The sequence below is a fragment of the Monopterus albus genome, unplaced genomic scaffold, assembly GCF_001952655.1.
Source record: "Monopterus albus unplaced genomic scaffold, M_albus_1.0 scaffold25.1, whole genome shotgun sequence".
Classification (NCBI taxonomy): Eukaryota; Metazoa; Chordata; class Actinopteri; order Synbranchiformes; family Synbranchidae; genus Monopterus; species Monopterus albus.
Genome location: NW_018127905.1, coordinates 3,023,658 through 3,042,353, shown reverse-complemented (window position 1 = coordinate 3,042,353; position 18,696 = coordinate 3,023,658). Strand labels below are relative to the sequence as shown.

At 39.5% G+C, this 18,696-nt stretch overlaps 1 protein-coding gene across 1 annotated transcript in view; it reads left to right on the top strand.

Moving 5' to 3' along the window:
- Positions 1–3,943: 3,943 nt before the first annotated feature.
- ache (acetylcholinesterase (Yt blood group)) overlaps positions 3,944–18,696 on the top strand; it is a 47,876-nt gene continuing 33,123 nt past the window's right edge. The window contains exon 1 of the mRNA XM_020595002.1: positions 3,944–4,211. The gene's annotated coding sequence lies outside the window, so the exon portion shown is untranslated. The remainder of the gene's footprint in view (positions 4,212–18,696) is intronic.

The following is an 18,696-nucleotide window of genomic DNA, read 5'->3' as shown; positions in this document are numbered from 1 at the left end:
ACACATACCTCCTTTTGTGTTGGTCTGATGGCTTTCACTCTGGGTCTGTATGCAGGTTTCAGCATGATGGTGATGTGATCAGAGAGACCCAGGTGGGGGAGGCTTTGTAGGCTCCCTTGCATGCAGTGTACACAAAGTCCAATGTGTTGTCTCCTCTTGTTGGAAAGTCCACATGTTGGTGCAGATTGGGCAGTAAAACCTTTAAATCAACTTGATTGAAGTCCCCAGCTGTGATGGGGAATCAGTCTGGGTGCGTTTTCTGTTGTTTATTGATGGCCTGGTAGAGTTCATCTAGTGCCTCACTCCTATCACTGGTGTTAGCTGTGGGAGGAATGTACACAGCTATCAACAGAATTACTGAGTGCTCCCTACATAAATAGAAAGGTTGACACTTGATGATAATAAACCCCACCATCGGAGAGCAGTGTTTATTAACAATAGCAAGAAGAATCTTGATGCAGCCGGCATGTACGGTGATGTAGGAATCCAGCAGAGAAGCCCCAGGCCTCAAAGTTCCTCTGTAACTCCCTTGTTCAAGTTAAAATGTTTTGACTTATATCCTGTATCCACAAGGCAGTGGCGACTGTATCTTTGGCGCAGATTAGATATTTAACTACGTGCACCAGAACATAAACACAACAAACGTGAACACGCACTATAACACACATTTTAAGGCACACAACTCAAAGACAGAGGGGTCGCTGCGTTCATTAGCTTTCAATGTCCTCTCCTTTAAAACCAGCTCCCAGTCTCAGTTCGGGAGGCAGACACCCTCTGCACCTTTAAGATTAGGGGCCTGTCAGAGGTTTTTTCTATTAAAGGGAGTTTTTCCTTCTCTCTGTCACCAAATGTTTGCTCTTTGGGGATTTGTTGGGTTTTTGTAATAATAATAATAAGGTCTATACCTTACTATGTAACGTGCCCTGAGATGACAATTGTTGTGATTTGGCGCTACAAATAAAACTGAATTGAATTGAACTGAATTGTTGGGGTCTGGTGCCAATCTTCATAATACCAGTCACAATGACCAAAATAAATGCAAATAATGATAAACAATAAAGCAGAGAAAAAGCTCAAAGTTCAATTTAATAACTATAAAACAAGAATACTGCTGTCCTGGTGGACCTTACCCTGCTGTGCTACTCTGGAGCTCCCTGATGGTGACCTGTCTTGTTCTTGCTCCAATGACATTGGCTCAATGAACACACTCTGCCAGTACCCTCCCTGTATTTGTATATTTACACCTGATGGAGTCTGCAAAAGACCTGAGACTGGGACGGAGATTTGTCTTCCAACAAGACAATGATCCAAAACATAAAGCAAAATCTACAATGGAATGGTTCCCAAATAAACATATCCAGGTGTTAGAATGGCCAAGTCAAAGTCCAGACCTGAATCCACTCGAGAATCTGTGGAAAGAACTGAAAACTGCTGTTCACAAATGCTCTCCATCCAACCTCACTGAGCTCGAGCTGTTTTGCAAGGAGGCATGGGCAAAAATTTCAGTCTCTCGATGTGCAAAACTGATAGAGACATACCCCAAGTGACTTACAGCTGTAATCGCAGCAAAAGGTGGCGCTACAAAGTATTAACTTAAGGGGGCTGAATAATTTTGCACGCCCAATTTTTCAGTTTTTTATTTGTTAAACAAGTTTGAAATATCCAATAAATTTCGTTCCACTTCATGATTGTGTCCCACTTGTTGTTGATTCTTCACAAAAAATTACAGTTTTATATCTTTATGTTTGAAGCCTGAAATGTGGCAAAAGGTCGCAAAGTTCAAGGGGGCCGAATACTTTCGCAAGGCACTGTATATATGTTTACACCTTTTTTCTCTCTCTCTCTCTCTTCCACACCTACTGATAGCTCACTGCCTGTTTTTTCTCTTATTCCCTCCTTCCTCTTCTATTTCCAGTCTAAATAGAGTTCAACACACCCACACAACATACCTTCACATGCACACATTGCATGAAAACCACCATGATACATTCTTATATCCTTATGTTCTGTACTAAAGGTTCTATTCCATTGTTCTGTCTACTATGACCTGTCCTGTTAACATATTGTTTTGTGTTGCAATATAAATAAAATATAAGACAAACTAATTTATGGGGCAATTATTATTCAAGCTATATAAAGACTTGATTTTATGCCTCATGAACATGGTACAAAATATTTGTGCGTTCTACTCTTGTAAGAGATTCTTTACAACTGCATTAGAGTATGAAGTTCAAGGTGTGTGTGTATGTGTATGCATTGGTGTTTTAATGCACCCTGACAAGAGGAAAGATATTGGACAGGTCAGATTCAAGGCACTTAAGCTGATGAAAATTTCTTGCTGTTGCAGTACCTCCTCTCTTCAACGCCTTCGCTCCCTTACCTTCCCTTTTCCTTTCCTTTTCACTTTCTCTCTTCTCTCCTCTTCTCGTTTCCTTTTCAGAGAATGCTGCAATACGCCAACCTTGTAAATCAAGGGCAAGAGAGTAACCAGTCTCATTCTTGTTCTCCACATAAAAAGCTTGATTCTAATCTGCTTTAACTTGTTGCTGGAGGCAGTAACCATCCTAACTTTTTCATCAGAAGGCATGGTGATGCAGTGGTTAGTAATCTCTTTCTAGAATTTGTAGAATTTGTATGTTCTCCCCGTGCCTGCATGGGCTTACTCTGGGCACTCCAGCTTCCTCCCATAGTGCAAACACCAGCAGGTTAGGTTAATTATTGACTAAATTACCCTACTGTTTGTCTGTCACTGTGTGTCAGCCCTGCAATAGACTGGCAACCTGTCAAGGGTGTATGCCACCTATTACAAAATGTAGGCTGGGACTGGCTCCAGCCCACCTTAAAGGTAACATATTATTGATTTACATACAATCGGATTTCTTCCCCCTTGCCATCACTCAACAACCTTCAGTGCAATACTTTGTAAATATACTTTTGTATATATATCAATCTGAAAAATGCCATCTAAACTGCATATATAAGTGCTTTTTTTAAGTGTTATTTGCACATTTCTTGTTTGCACACTTCTTTTTCTTGCTTGGACATTCTTTTTCTTTATTTCTTTTTTTTTTTTTTTTTTTTTTTTTCCCTGTTCTCTCAGGCTTATCTTGTTTTCTTGTCTACTTGTTGCTTTACAGAAGAACATTGTACATACACATTGAAAGCCAGTGTACCAGAGTCAAATTCTTTGTGTGTCCAACACACCTGGCCAATAAAACCGATTTTGATTTTAATTCAGATTCTGATTCAGATTCTATACAGGATATTTTCTTGCATTATGGCTGTTTTAACTCAGTTTCACACAATAGTTTCTAGCTCATTCTTGTACCCAATATGAAGCTGGTTTCAAATCACAAGTATACAGCTATTAAACTGAATCTATTTGCAGGTAATCACTGAAAGACTGCAACAGAGCAGGCTGTAAGGCTGAATGATTTGGGAAAATAATCAAATATTGCAATTGCAATTTAATATGCATTTTTAAAAACTCAATTTCCTTTGTATTATTCACTGCAAACTGGCTACAAATTATAGCTAGAACACCATCAGAGTATTCTCATACAGGGCCGTGTGCTTAGATTCCCCCTCCCCCCATAACAACAACATCCATGGCACAGAAAAACATTTAACTTTTTAAATTGTTTCATGCTCTATCTTGTATTACTTTAATTGGGCTTCAGATGACTTTATATCCTTAACTCTCTTGCTCTGGTTTTGATTTAACTGTTAGCTAGAGAGCTGCACAAGGCCATCTGTGTAGTCAGTGTTTCTAGTTAAAGCTGTAACATTTGGTTTCTTTTCTTTATCTTTTTTAATCACAATCAATGAATTACAGTACAGACAGTGTGTTTCAAACCCCTGGCTTGGGGAATTTTGGCAGCATAAGCTTTTCCATTCTGATTGACAGCGCAATCAAACATAGGTGCTCTCGCGAGAAGAACTGACAACCATATTAACGAGCAGTATTTATTAAGAGCGGTCTCTCTCCTACCGTCACAGTTTTACGGTCCGTTTAGTAAACACTCCGTTGCTTGAGGGAGGGATTATAGACATTTCATTTTGGACAGCCGGCTGGACGGCTCTTCTTCTGGAAACATTTTCATTCGCCCACAAATCCCGTCCGGTGTTGTTACCGTCCCAACAGAACGAGGAAAGAAAGGCATATGGCCATAGGTTAAGTCGTCGGTTCGGGTTTGCTTCGAAATAATCAGGTAAGTTAAGACACAAACCCCACTGCCGAGCCTGCAATGACAGCAGATGTTATTCGTTAATGCTTTTGACAGCTTGATGTTAAATTGTGGTAAAATCAAAGACGAGTGAATTTCAGTGTTCAGCATGTATTAGACTTCATCCATGCTGTACACCGCGAGAGCTGGAAAACCATTTCCTCGTACAGTAATTAATACTGTTTATCTCGTGCACAAATGATGCGATGCCCTTTAATCATTAACATCAATGGCAGCCGTGGTTAATGGCCATTTCTCCGGCTCCACAGAACCAGTACCAGGCTGGTAAACGTTAGATCCAAAGAGGTATGGGTTAGGGTTAATGTATAACATTGTGGTAAGGTTAAGCATCATATGACACAATTGCCTAGGGTTAGGATGAAAGTTAGGTTAAGTCAAAATTAAGGTAAAGGGAAACACATAGGCTATCTGTACAGGGATACTTCACGTCCCCCAGAATCTGCTCCCGAGTTTTGGGATCTAACGGTAACCACACCAGCCCAGCCTCTCCTACTGTTCGCGCGGTTCTCTACCATGGACACAGCGTCAGGCCAAACTCCGTTTAATATAATGTCCAGTTTAAGTTCTCTTGTTTATGAACACATTTACATATCTTATGGTTTATAGCTGGATATCAACTCTGCATCGAGAGAAGTAGTGTGTTTTTTCGTCATACATATAACCCCTGAAGAATAATCAGTTTTAGTGAAAATGTTTTGTAAGTTCGCTGATGCTGCTCTCGGTACTGCCCCTGCCCACAGGCTTGTAGCAATTACAACAATCACAATCAAACGTCCGGTAAAATTATATCCCTTGCACGCAGGTTTGTGTGTGTATGTATGTATATGCACCCTCAAGAACAATTCATTTCATTGCGTGACACAGTGATGTTTTTCAGACGTGTGAAATGATAATTACAAGACACTTAAGTGTGTTGTTGGTACAGTATCGTCTGTCATTAGACACATTTATGAATGTCATACAAACATACATGCAGTATTAGATGTGTATGCGTTTTTAATTTGAAAGAGACTCGGGTTGTTGGTCTTAAAAATCTGAATGTTTTTGATGGTGAAGTGCTTTACAAATGTTGGCAATATGACCTTCCCAATTATTTAGAATTGTTTAAATATATATTTCCAGTTGTTTCTTACTTAGTGACTCAGCATCATTACACAGTATTTGGCATTACTAAATGCAAATTACTATACTAGCATAATATTTGAACCAGTTGTATTATTGTGGCTTCGTAATATCATTATTTCCTAGCAGACATTTTTATGGATGTCAGCCTGTAACATCATGGCGATTATCTCATTGCAGAAGCTCTTTTCCATCAAGGTGCATATTATGTTTAATCACTCAGCTACTCAAACTGTTCTTTGTGTATGATGGTAGATTAGGATTCTTCATGCCAGTGTTGTATATTGCATAACAGTCAGTGCTTTATTTCATGTTTCCTGAAGTCAGTGGATAGATAAGCTGAAGAGAAGTTAGTCAATGATATGGAAGTGAGTGTGTGTGCACGCAGGCGCACATTTGTGTGGTTTAAGCAAAGTGATTTTTTTTTTTTTTTTATGTCTTTGCTCCCTGGTGCTGCTGTTCACTGTAGCCTGAATTTATAAGTCATTTCAGTAGATAACAGTTTTGGCAGCTGGCAGTGGACATTCCTTATCCACATTCTCAGCAGAATCAATGCCAAAGTGCAATTTGCTGCAGGTTTTACTCATTTACTAAAAGGTGTGTTTGCATGCCATTTTTTCAAGAGATATTGTCTATAAGCAAATTCTAGCTCTGCATTTTTAATTTCTGGGGAGTCGTTTTACTCTGCTGTTTTCTGTTGCAGAGATCTGCTAGTTTGACAAGCTTGGTTAAAGGATAAGACTTATTCAATATTTTTCACATTGTCAGCAAATTTAACAAAAAGAATACCAATGTGGTTCAGTAGCATATTATTGAATCTGAATCCTTTCAAATCTCTTATAGAATCTGATTAATTCTAATAATACATTTATTTATGTAGTGCTTTTTAAGGGACTCAAAGAGTAGTCTTACTGTAAAGGGGAAACAGCTGCAGAACACAGAATCATATGTAGTACGTATATTCACACAACATAAGACCCAAGCCCATAGTAAGTAGACAAATATAAAGGTACAGAAGTATACAGCAGCATCAGTGATGTAGTTTGTTTAGAGCTACAGTGGCTGAGTAGACAAAACTTGTGCTGAAGCAAGCTCTTCTCCATTTTAAACACCTGTATCTGTGACCTGATGGTAATAATGTGAGGTATGGATTCAGGGGGAAGTGTTTTCACTGGTAAAATTTCTCAGTGGTGCCCTGCCATGCCAAAATATTTGCTGCCATGGCAAAAAAAAATCAATCCAACAACAGTGACTCACCTGGGAAGCCCATAACACGGCATGTCACATTCACAGATGCAATAAATGTCATTTCAGATGGAGGGCATTTTCGGACTCATTTTTCATGTAACAAACAGAACTTCATTCTATGAAAAACGCATTTGACATAAGTATGCAATTATTGTTGGACAGCATTTCTGCTGTCGGTCGGCCTGGTGAATATGTTCACATGTTAACCTGGTGGTTAACATGTGAACATATTGAAGAAGCGCACATCTCTGCTGGGATCATTTGGTGGTGTCACTTATGTGTTTGTCAAAGCTGAGTTTATTATCAGTGGTGAGACCAACATACTGTATTTAAAGACCTGTTAATCTGTTTAACTGTCATGCTGTGGATGGAGGTAGTGTTCAGTAGGGCTGCCTGATTCTGGATAAAATATGAATCACAATGTTTTTCATTAACTCATAATTATTTCTCATGATTCTTAGTCAATAAAATGCTCATTAACATCATCATATGTAATATACACACAATTATACCCAATACACAATTCACCTTTAGCCAGATGTAGCCTGTGGCCCACACACTGAATCGTTGCCCAAATATTCAGGGAGGCCACTTTCACAACATGTGATCCACTGTCAGTAGTCCTGCACGTTAGCTTTATTTATTTATTTTTTAATTCAAAACTTTATGTATTGTGTTTTGTGGTGAAGTTTCAAATGGTTGTACAAGTTTATCATTTTACCATCGGAAGATGCACAGCACTGCTTGTGCAGAGTATGCCTCAGATTATTGGTGTCATCTTTACACATCGGATTTGTTTTGAATCCATCGTCCCTTACTGTGTGCAGCTCAATATGCATTGTAACTCATTCCTGTTATTGTTTGGCACAGCCTAGAGAGGAAAAATGAGAACTTAGGTTGATGTTTACTAATGCAAGCACAGCAAAATTGTTGCCACTTGAAAATGAGATTGTGTAGGGGTCTGAATCGTGACTGAGATTGAAAAACGATTAATCATGCAGCCGTAGTGTTGAGTCTAATGTGGGGTGTGTTTGAGCTGCTGAATAGTTATTTTGTTGTATCAGCATTCAACTGTAAGAAGTTGTCTGTGCACTATTGTATGAAGTGAGATATATGTGTGTGTATGCACTAACTGGCCACTTTATTAGGTACAGTTGTATGCAATTCAATGCAACACATCCACCTTAACATCTGTGTTCATGAAGCTCAGAATGTTTAAAGTTTTAGTGAAACTGTCATAAATGTATAGATTAAATTGTATGCTTATTATTGAGGTCACAGTTAAAGTTGGTGTTGTACTGGACTACATTATATTTAGAAGTGTCTCTGTGTTTTTCTCCTGCCCTCTGAATATAATGTAGTCCAGTGCAACACTACCTTTACCTATGAACACAATAATAAGCATAATTGAATTTATACATTTATGACAGTTTTACCAAAAACTGAAAATTTTGAGCTCCATGAACACAGATGTTAAGGTGGATGTGTTACATAGAATCGCATACGACTCTACCTAATAAAGTGGCCAGTTAGTGTATATTGGCTCAAAAAAAATTAAGGGAACACTTGATCATCACCATTCTGGTCTGATCATCACAGTATAATACCAAGTCAGTTAAACTTCCCCATATTACATATTCATGGCACCACATATAGCTGCCTTGGTTGTGCGTTCTCTCATGTTTTGGTTTTTTTTCCTCATTCTCTCAGTCTTCTTCAAACCATCCCGGATTAACTTGACCAGAGACAACTCAATTTGACTCTTTCTCTGATTTTTGATAATGCAAATGGCAGTTTGGACATTCTGGTCGGGGGGAAAGTGGCCTTCATCTTATACCAACCTATAGGCAGAAACTTAAAGCTGCGAAGCCTGTGGTCAAAACAGTGAAGAGATGGACTGAGCAGGCACAGTGAGAGCTACAGGCCTGCTTTGACTGCACAGATTGGAGTGTACTTCAGGCACCATCTACAGACCTGGACGAACTCAGTGACACTGTGACATCATACATCAGCTTTTGTGAGGACGTGTGTGTGTGTGTGCCCACCAAGACCTTCTGCACATACAGCACCAACAAGCCCTGGTTCACAGTAAAACTCAGGCAGCTCCGTTGTGCCAAAGAGGAGGCCTACAGATGTCGGGGCAGGATCCTGTACAGACATGTCAGGAACACACTGACAAGGGAGATCAGAGCAGCAAAGAGGAACTACTCTGAAAAGCTGAAAGCTCAGGGTTTAGCCAACGACTCGTCTGTGTGGAGAAGCCTGAAAAACTTCACTAGCTACTGGAGACCACACTTTGAACTTTGAACCCATTGCTGTGGAAGACGATCAACTGGCAGACGACCTGAATGTGTTTTACTGTAGGTTTGAGAAGCACAACTCCCTCCTCACCTTAGACCTAGCAGCTGCTCTGCCTGTGATGAATTCAGTTCAATTTCTGTTTTATTTGTAAAGCGCAAAATCACAACAAAAGTTTACATTATTATTACAACATTATTATTATAGAGGGGGAAAAAAACCCAACAAATCCCCCTTGAGCAGCACTTGGTGACAGCGAGGATTATAAACTCCCTTTAATGGAAGAAACCTCCGACAGACCCCGGCTTTTGGTGGGCGACCTTCTGCCTCGACTGGTTTGATTGAGTGGATAGAGGAGAGAGAAAAGAAAAGCAACAAGCTACAACACACACAACAAAACAAACACTGGGCAGGTTTGTTTAGCCGAAACGCTTCTCCAAACCCTGATGTATCCAGCTCAGAGTCAGCATCCTGTCCTTTAATACGTGTCTCTATGAAAGCAAGAAGATTTATACTCTGTGAGGAACCTGACATTTGCCCATAGCTTGCAGATTTTATTGTGAAGTGACTGAACATTAGAAAGCATAATAATAGTAATGGGGATTCAGCCTTTGGCGCACATTACCACATCTTCCCCTTTTCCTAAATACAGACTCCTCCCAAGGAATCCAACTGTACTGTCCCAACAGGAAAAACTGCTGAAGGATCCACAGTGTCCACACTGGAGTTACAAAGTAGTAGGAGAAACTCCCAGCTATACTGAAGGGGCTCACTGTGCTCATCGAGTCCACAAGACAAATGGCACAAAAATCTCAGGAGAAGGAAAACCACACTACTTTGATGTGACACTCTAGATCAGTCCAAGGGGAAAAGAAGCACATTATTTGTACTTTGATTCATATTGATTTTCACTGTGAATACAGCCCTCCATGGGTTGATGATTTTGGTTTTCATTAACTGTTATGCTGACCTGGATGACTGAGAATTTGCATGGACATTAACTGTTATGTCATTTTATTCTGAACAAATTATACACTGTACATTAGTAAAGGTTTTCATCTTCAATAATTCATTCATTAAGATTTGATATGTGATTTAAGTATTCCCTTAATTTTTCTGGGCATCTCTCTCTCGTGTGTGTGTGTGCGTGTGTGTGCGTGTACACACAGTGGCAAGAAAAACTATGTGAACCTTTTGGAATTTCATGGTTTTCTGCAATAATTTGTCATAAAATGTGATCTGATCTTCATCTAAGTCAAGAATATTGACAGATATAATGTGTCTAATATAACAAAAAAATTTGACCTTTCATGTCTTTATTGAGAACAACCATACAAACCTCATAGTGCAAGTGGAAAAAGTATGTGAACCCTCAAAAAATCTAATTGTGAACCCTTGAGTTAATGACCTCAAAAAAGCTAATTGGAGTCAGGTGTTGGCATACCTGGAGTTGTTAAGAAAATGAGTTTGGAGGTGTGGACTAGAGCTACTTTGACTGATAAAAACCACTCACACCTTTTGCTCCACACAAGAAGAATATACTTATGTGAGCCATGCCTCGCGAAAAAGAGCTTTCAGAGAATCTCAAGCTGGAAAGGTTTACAAAGTGATTTCAAAGACTTTAAAAATTCACTGGTTTACAGTTAGGCAAACGATCTACAAATGCCGACACTTTGGGACTGTGGCTACTCTACCAAGAAGTGGGTACCCAGTCAAAATGACCCCAAGAGCACAATGAAGACTCATCACTGAGGTAAAGAAACAACCCCGAGTGACAGCTAAAGATTTGAAGGCCTCATTGGAAGTAGATAACATCTGTGTTCATGAGTCCACAGTACATAAAACAATGAACAAGCAGGGTGTCTATGACAGGACACCATGAAGGAAATCGCTGCTTAAGTGAAAAGAACATTACTACACACCTGAAGTTTGTGAAAGAGCACATTGACACTCCACTGTGGACCTGCACAATGTCCAGGAGGAATTTTGGACCATTCTTCCTTATAGAACTGCTTCAGCTCAGCCATGTTCTTAGGACATCTGGTGTGAACAGCTGTCTTTATTTGGTTGAGGTCTGGCCTCTGATTGGGCCACTCCATAAGGGGGATTTTATGTCTCTGAAGTCATTCTGTAGTACATTTACTTTGGTGTTTAGGGTTATTGTCCTGCTGCATCACCCAGCTTGTTCTGAGCTTTAGCTTGTGGACATCCGCCTTGACATTATCCTGTAGGGCAGTGTTTCTCAACTGGTGCCACCCTGGGACCCACTTTCCAACCCACTTGTCAAGTCGCGACCGATCAGTACAAGATTTCAAATAAATTTATTAAATTATAAAGCTTTATGTAAAAAATTTTTTCTGTCTGCATTGAGGAAATGTTACTCGAAAATAAAAATAAATACCACAACTGCTGCATAACACAACATAAATACAATAGTCCAATAACACAACAGTGCTGCATATATAAAAAACTGAATGCAGCACTGCAAACACAACATGACATAGTCTCTTTTCACCTAACATGTAAGCAGGATTTTATTTTACAGTGAACTAATGAGATACCTTGATAAACTTGGAAAATCATTTTCCCCTCCATAGTGTCAAGTGGTCCAGGTTCAGAGGCAGCAAAGCAGCCCCACATCATGATGCCCTCTCCAACTTACTTCACTGTTGGGATGATGTTTTTATGTTATGTGGTTCTCTTTTTATGCCATACACAATGTTGTGTGTTCTTCCCAGTCAATTCTACTCTCGTTTCATCTGTCCACAGGACATTTTCCCAGTAGTATTGTGGAGTGTCAAGATGGTCTTTGGCACACTTTCAAGTTACAGGCGATCGATCTGGCTGTCAAAATATCTCCATGTTACAATGTGGACACCAGCCGCTATGTACAAAATGTTTTGTTTGTCTTAAATTTAGTCAGTGCGGCTTATATTCTGGTGTGGCTTATAGTCCGGAAAGTTTGTTGTTGTGTTCAGCTTTTTCAACAAGTGACTAAATACTCTCCCAATTAATGTTGGTTTTGTTGTACATCTCTATAAAATGCGACCTTGTGTCTGTGTGTGATAGGGAGAGAGGGGCACTCAGACACACAGCGCAGCAGAGAATCAAATCTCACAGTTGGCTTTACTTTTATCATCCTCACTTACCTTAAAATATCCACGAACCACTGAAATTTCTTCTCCACTGCCTAACAACTGGCTCAACCAGAGTGAGGTATATGTAATCTTGCTGTTAAGAAGTATCGGTGCATATTAATCAGACAGCTTTTATGAGTACAAGTACTAAAGGGTGGTATTGGACCTCATACTGGTATCAGTGCATCACTAGTTGTAATTATGTGTAAGAAGGAATGTATTATGTGCATTGAACATTTTATACCTGTGCATGAGAGGCAAACAGAGGCACTCAAACATGCAATATATTATCTGCCTCTCATGTTACACTTAGCAGATTATTACAGTTCTACTCTTCCCTTATGCATTCAAGTTTAAGTATTGGGGCTATGTGGGAGAAGCAGCTATTTTGGGGGGGGAGACTATAGGTACATTTGCATATGGTCATGGTGTAATTCACACTGAGGGACAAAAACTAGATGTGTGTTGAGGCCCTTTACAGAGGTTTATTGATTTGTTGTTTTTTTTTGTTTTGTTTTTTTTGAGGAAAAATTCTATTGTTTATAGTAGTGTTTTTATATGCAAATATAAATATTAAAATGTCTCTGGAGTTGATCTTTAAATATAATATATATCAGTATTACAGTCTACAAAAGATGAAGTCTTTTGATATGAACATCCACAGCTTTAATTTCATTTTCCCCTTGGGGATTATAACACTGCATGAATAGTTGGATTTTTGTCAGTAAGCGGCACTGTAAATTGTCATGGAAGTTCAGGCAAATGGCTGTTCATGGGAATTTGCAGAAAGTACAGAAAACTGCTGGGAACTCCTGCAGGGACCGGCCCCCCCTGCAGGTATAGAAGATGAATGAATGAATGACTGAATGAATGTATGTTTTGATCATGGTCATTTCCAGTGTAAAGTATTAACAAAGAACATATCTATCATTTTTATACCCACATCCATAAATTCTCTAACCATACCCACATAGCAGATTGATTTGGCATAATTTCAAAGTGGCACTGTTGGCACAGTTTCCGCATTGGCATTAGGCTTCTGTGCAAAAAATGTCCCAAGTGTGACAATGATGGCACCATATTAATGACTGAAAACACAATATGGGCAGATAGTTACTCACAGCATTTGGCTCAAATCATTATATCAATTCTTTGGGCCACACTGTGATAGTAGAAATTGAGCCACATAAAAATTCACCATCCAGCATCAGGCAAGTCAGGCACAGGTTTCAAAGATCAGTGATGCTACTGATTAGTAGGGTGGAATATAGTTACTGGTTCATTGTGGCTTCATTGGTTGTGCTTAAAATGGAAAGTCTTTTTTTAATGTGTGTGGTGAAAACATTGCATGTATAGTATAGGTCAGTAAAGTTGTGTTGTTTTTTTTTTGTTTTTTTTTCTTTTTTCTGCATCAACTTGGGGGGAAAAAAAACAGGCAAACAACAACAATTATTTAAGACTATGTTTCCACTCGGATAATTCCGAGTTATTTATTTTTCATTTTCTGATTTATTTTATTTATTTATGTAAAGGTTTTTGAAGTGTCCCAGTAATCAAACGTTTAATTAATTTTGTAATAGTTTATTAAAGCTTGGTCATTGACTACGATTCCCAAGGTGCATTTCTGTAAGAAATAATCACTCATGAGCTAAAACACCCACGGGTAGTCGGCTGTTCAACATGGAGGTAGCTTAAAACAGCTGCACCTGTTTCAGGTAAGTGAGAAATATTTTAAGTTTTTTTTTTTTTTTTTTTTTTTTTGTAGAATGTACAGAGTTAAAAAAAATCAGCTGTTTGTATTTATTATTTTTTTACTTTTGTAACTGGAAGTAAAACAGTAGTTTGCAGTTAAAGGGGGGCAAATGTCCGCCACTGAAGAAAACACGAGACGGCTGTATTTAGGATTTAAATTTTTACAGCAATATTAGCCTACAGATGCTATATATTTATACCATAAATATATCATGAGTTAGTTATTTTTGTACAAGTGATGAAGTGAAGTGTCTATTTTAACAAAAATATTTCAAGCTGGATAGAACACAGACAGCAGATGTTTTCATGACTGTGTGGATCTCTATAAATAAAGTCATTTGACATTTTCGGGACTCTCATGTTTGCTTTATTATTATGGGTAATGATGAATGCTACTGAGCCATTGTAAAAATATACTGCACACTACAGACATGGACATTGCTGCATTACACCCAAGAATTCAGAGTCCCCTCCCCTAGGAAGCAGCAGCAGTCCAGAGTGAAGTTTAAGCTGTCTTTGCTCAACATGACCAAAGCAGAACAGATAAGAGTCCTGCAAGCCATTGTAACATTTATGTGGGTATCCAAAGAAGCAGTCCTGAGCATCATCCACAGTGCTACAACAGCTGAGCTTCACTCACATCAGCAGTTTGGTACTCTCAAACTTCCCTTAAGGTATGGCTGTCATATTATTTAGTTATGTAACATATCACCATGAAATATCACATCGGGAATTTGTCCATCTGAGGCTATCTTGGGTGACTTTGGCACAATACCAAGTTTTTTTTCTTTCCCTTTCTTTATTTTCTGCAGTGAGGAAATAGTCTGGTCTAATGCAACAGATGAATAAATGGTCATAGCTGGCCACAGAAAGGGAGCGTGGAAGGAGAAGGCGCATGAAAAAGTAGGATTATAAGAGAATTTCACATTCAACACCTTTAGGATGAACTGTAACACTGAATTCTAGCCAGGCTTCCTCGTCCAACATCAGTAGTCCAACCTGCTCTGGTCATCTGTAATTGTCATGTACAAGAAGTGTTATTAACCATTATTAAATGCTGCTACATACAGGCATAATTTCACACTTTAGCAGAAATTCTTTTGTTTTTGTTTCTTTAACTAGCTTAAGCACACGCTTAAGTTTGTTCACAAAAGGCACTTATTTTGTCTTGTATTTTATAGGAAGCATTGCACCGTCTTCATAATTCTGAGGCAAACTGCAGCCACTATGAACCGAAGCAAGGGTAAGATTACCAAAAATGGCTACATGCATTCTCCTAAATGGTAAATAAATACATTATCTGAAATATCTACACTGTGCTTTCACAGACTGTCCTTGCCCCAGAATGAGGCAGTCAGCTTCTTATTTGGTCAAAACTCTAGCTGCAAGTCTGGAGTCCTGTAGTGTGGATAATGATGCCATTCCAAGTAAGCAACTTTTACTGTAATTGTTTTTGTGTAAATATTCTTCTTTTTATTTATACCAAACTAATTTAATTAATAGTTTTCTTTCAATTCAGTTTTATTTTTATAGTGCCAAATCAAAACAAAAGTCATCTTAGGACACTTTACAAAGTAAGGTCTAGACCTTGTTGTTGTTGTTGTTGTTTTTGTTGTTGTTATAGGGGAAAAACCCAACAAATCCCCCTTGAGCAAGCACTTGGTGACAGTGGGGAGGAAAAACTCTCTTTAACAGAAGAAACCTCCAACAGACCCCGGCTCTTGGTGGGCGGCCTACTGCCTCAACCAATTGGGGTGAGTGGATAGAGGAGAGAGAAAATAAAAGAAAAGCAACAAGAAACAACAAACACTGGGCAGGTTGATATGGCTGGCATTTGCTCATCAGAAACATACAGCTCCATAGCCAGGACTACCTGCAGAAAGGTACAGGGAGAGAGAAAGGACACACTACGGGAGAGAGGAGACACACAGTTAGTGACATGTAATGGTGGCATATAGATGTGCAATGCAGCACGGTGGTTAGCGCTGTCACCTCAAAGCTAGAAAGTTCTGGGTTCAGGCCTTTCTGTGTGGAGGGTGCATGATCTCCCTGTGCCTGTGTGGGTTTTCTCTGGGTATTCTGGCTTCCTCCTACAGTTCAAAGATATGCAGCTTAGGTTGATTGGAGACTCTAAATTGCCCCTAGGAGTGTGTATCTAGCCACGGGTTTCATACCAGTGACTTCTGTGCCAGTCCCAAGCTCGGTTAAATAAAGAGGGTTGTTTCAGGAAGGGCATCCGGCATAAAAATCCAAACCCGGAGAGAGCAATCCACCTTTTTTCGTCTCATAACCATCCATCCATCCATTTTCCTCTGCTTATCCGGGACCGGGTCGTGGGGGCAGCAGTCTAAGCAAAGATGCCCAGACTTCCCTCTCTCCAGACACTTCTTTTTTTTTAAGTTTTTTTTTTTTTTTTTTTTTTTTTGTAGAATGTACAGAGTTAAAAAAAATCAGCTGTTTGTATTTATTATTTTTTTACTTTTGTAACTGGAAGTAAAACAGTAGTTTGCAGTTAAAGGGGGGCAAATGTCCGCCACTGAAGAAAACACGAGACGGCTGTATTTAGGATTTAAATTTTTACAGCAATATTAGCCTACAGATGCTATATATTTATACCATAAATATATCATGAGTTAGTTATTTTTGTACAAGTGATGAAGTGAAGTGTCTATTTTAACAAAAATATTTCAAGCTGGATAGAACACAGACAGCAGATGTTTTCATGACTGTGTGGATCTCTATAAATAAAGTCATTTGACATTTTCGGGACTCTCATGTTTGCTTTATTATTATGGGTAATGATGAATGCTACTGAGCCATTGTAAAAATATACTGCACACTACAGACATGGACATTGCTGCATTACACCCAAGAATTCAGAGTCCCCTCCCCTAGGAAGCAGCAGCAGTCCAGAGTGAAGTTTAAGCTGTCTTTGCTCAACATGACCAAAGCAGAACAGATAAGAGTCCTGCAAGCCATTGTAACATTTATGTGGGTATCCAAAGAAGCAGTCCTGAGCATCATCCACAGTGCTACAACAGCTGAGCTTCACTCACATCAGCAGTTTGGTACTCTCAAACTTCCCTTAAGGTATGGCTGTCATATTATTTAGTTATGTAACATATCACCATGAAATATCACATCGGGAATTTGTCCATCTGAGGCTATCTTGGGTGACTTTGGCACAATACCAAGTTTTTTTTCTTTCCCTTTCTTTATTTTCTGCAGTGAGGAAATAGTCTGGTCTAATGCAACAGATGAATAAATGGTCATAGCTGGCCACAGAAAGGGAGCGTGGAAGGAGAAGGCGCATGAAAAAGTAGGATTATAAGAGAATTTCACATTCAACACCTTTAGGATGAACTGTAACACTGAATTCTAGCCAGGCTTCCTCGTCCAACATCAGTAGTCCAACCTGCTCTGGTCATCTGTAATTGTCATGTACAAGAAGTGTTATTAACCATTATTAAATGCTGCTACATACAGGCATAATTTCACACTTTAGCAGAAATTCTTTTGTTTTTGTTTCTTTAACTAGCTTAAGCACACGCTTAAGTTTGTTCACAAAAGGCACTTATTTTGTCTTGTATTTTATAGGAAGCATTGCACCGTCTTCATAATTCTGAGGCAAACTGCAGCCACTATGAACCGAAGCAAGGGTAAGATTACCAAAAATGGCTACATGCATTCTCCTAAATGGTAAATAAATACATTATCTGAAATATCTACACTGTGCTTTCACAGACTGTCCTTGCCCCAGAATGAGGCAGTCAGCTTCTTATTTGGTCAAAACTCTAGCTGCAAGTCTGGAGTCCTGTAGTGTGGATAATGATGCCATTCCAAGTAAGCAACTTTTACTGTAATTGTTTTTGTGTAAATATTCTTCTTTTTATTTATACCAAACTAATTTAATTAATAGTTTTCTTTCAATTCAGTTTTATTTTTATAGTGCCAAATCAAAACAAAAGTCATCTTAGGACACTTTACAAAGTAAGGTCTAGACCTTGTTGTTGTTGTTGTTGTTGTTTTTGTTGTTGTTATAGGGGAAAAACCCAACAAATCCCCCTTGAGCAAGCACTTGGTGACAGTGGGGAGGAAAAACTCTCTTTAACAGAAGAAACCTCCAACAGACCCCGGCTCTTGGTGGGCGGCCTACTGCCTCAACCAATTGGGGTGAGTGGATAGAGGAGAGAGAAAATAAAAGAAAAGCAACAAGAAACAACAAACACTGGGCAGGTTGATATGGCTGGCATTTGCTCATCAGAAACATACAGCTCCATAGCCAGGACTACCTGCAGAAAGGTACAGGGAGAGAGAAAGGACACACTACGGGAGAGAGGAGACACACAGTTAGTGACATGTAATGGTGGCATATAGATGTGCAATGCAGCACGGTGGTTAGCGCTGTCACCTCAAAGCTAGAAAGTTCTGGGTTCAGGCCTTTCTGTGTGGAGGGTGCATGATCTCCCTGTGCCTGTGTGGGTTTTCTCTGGGTATTCTGGCTTCCTCCTACAGTTCAAAGATATGCAGCTTAGGTTGATTGGAGACTCTAAATTGCCCCTAGGAGTGTGTATCTAGCCACGGGTTTCATACCAGTGACTTCTGTGCCAGTCCCAAGCTCGGTTAAATAAAGAGGGTTGTTTCAGGAAGGGCATCCGGCATAAAAATCCAAACCCGGAGAGAGCAATCCACCTTTTTTCGTCTCATAACCATCCATCCATCCATTTTCCTCTGCTTATCCGGGACCGGGTCGTGGGGGCAGCAGTCTAAGCAAAGATGCCCAGACTTCCCTCTCTCCAGACACTTCCTCCAGCTCGTCCGGGGCAATGCTGAGGCGTTCCCAGGCCAGCCGAGCGACATAGTCCCTCCAGCGTGTCCTGGGTCTTCCCCGG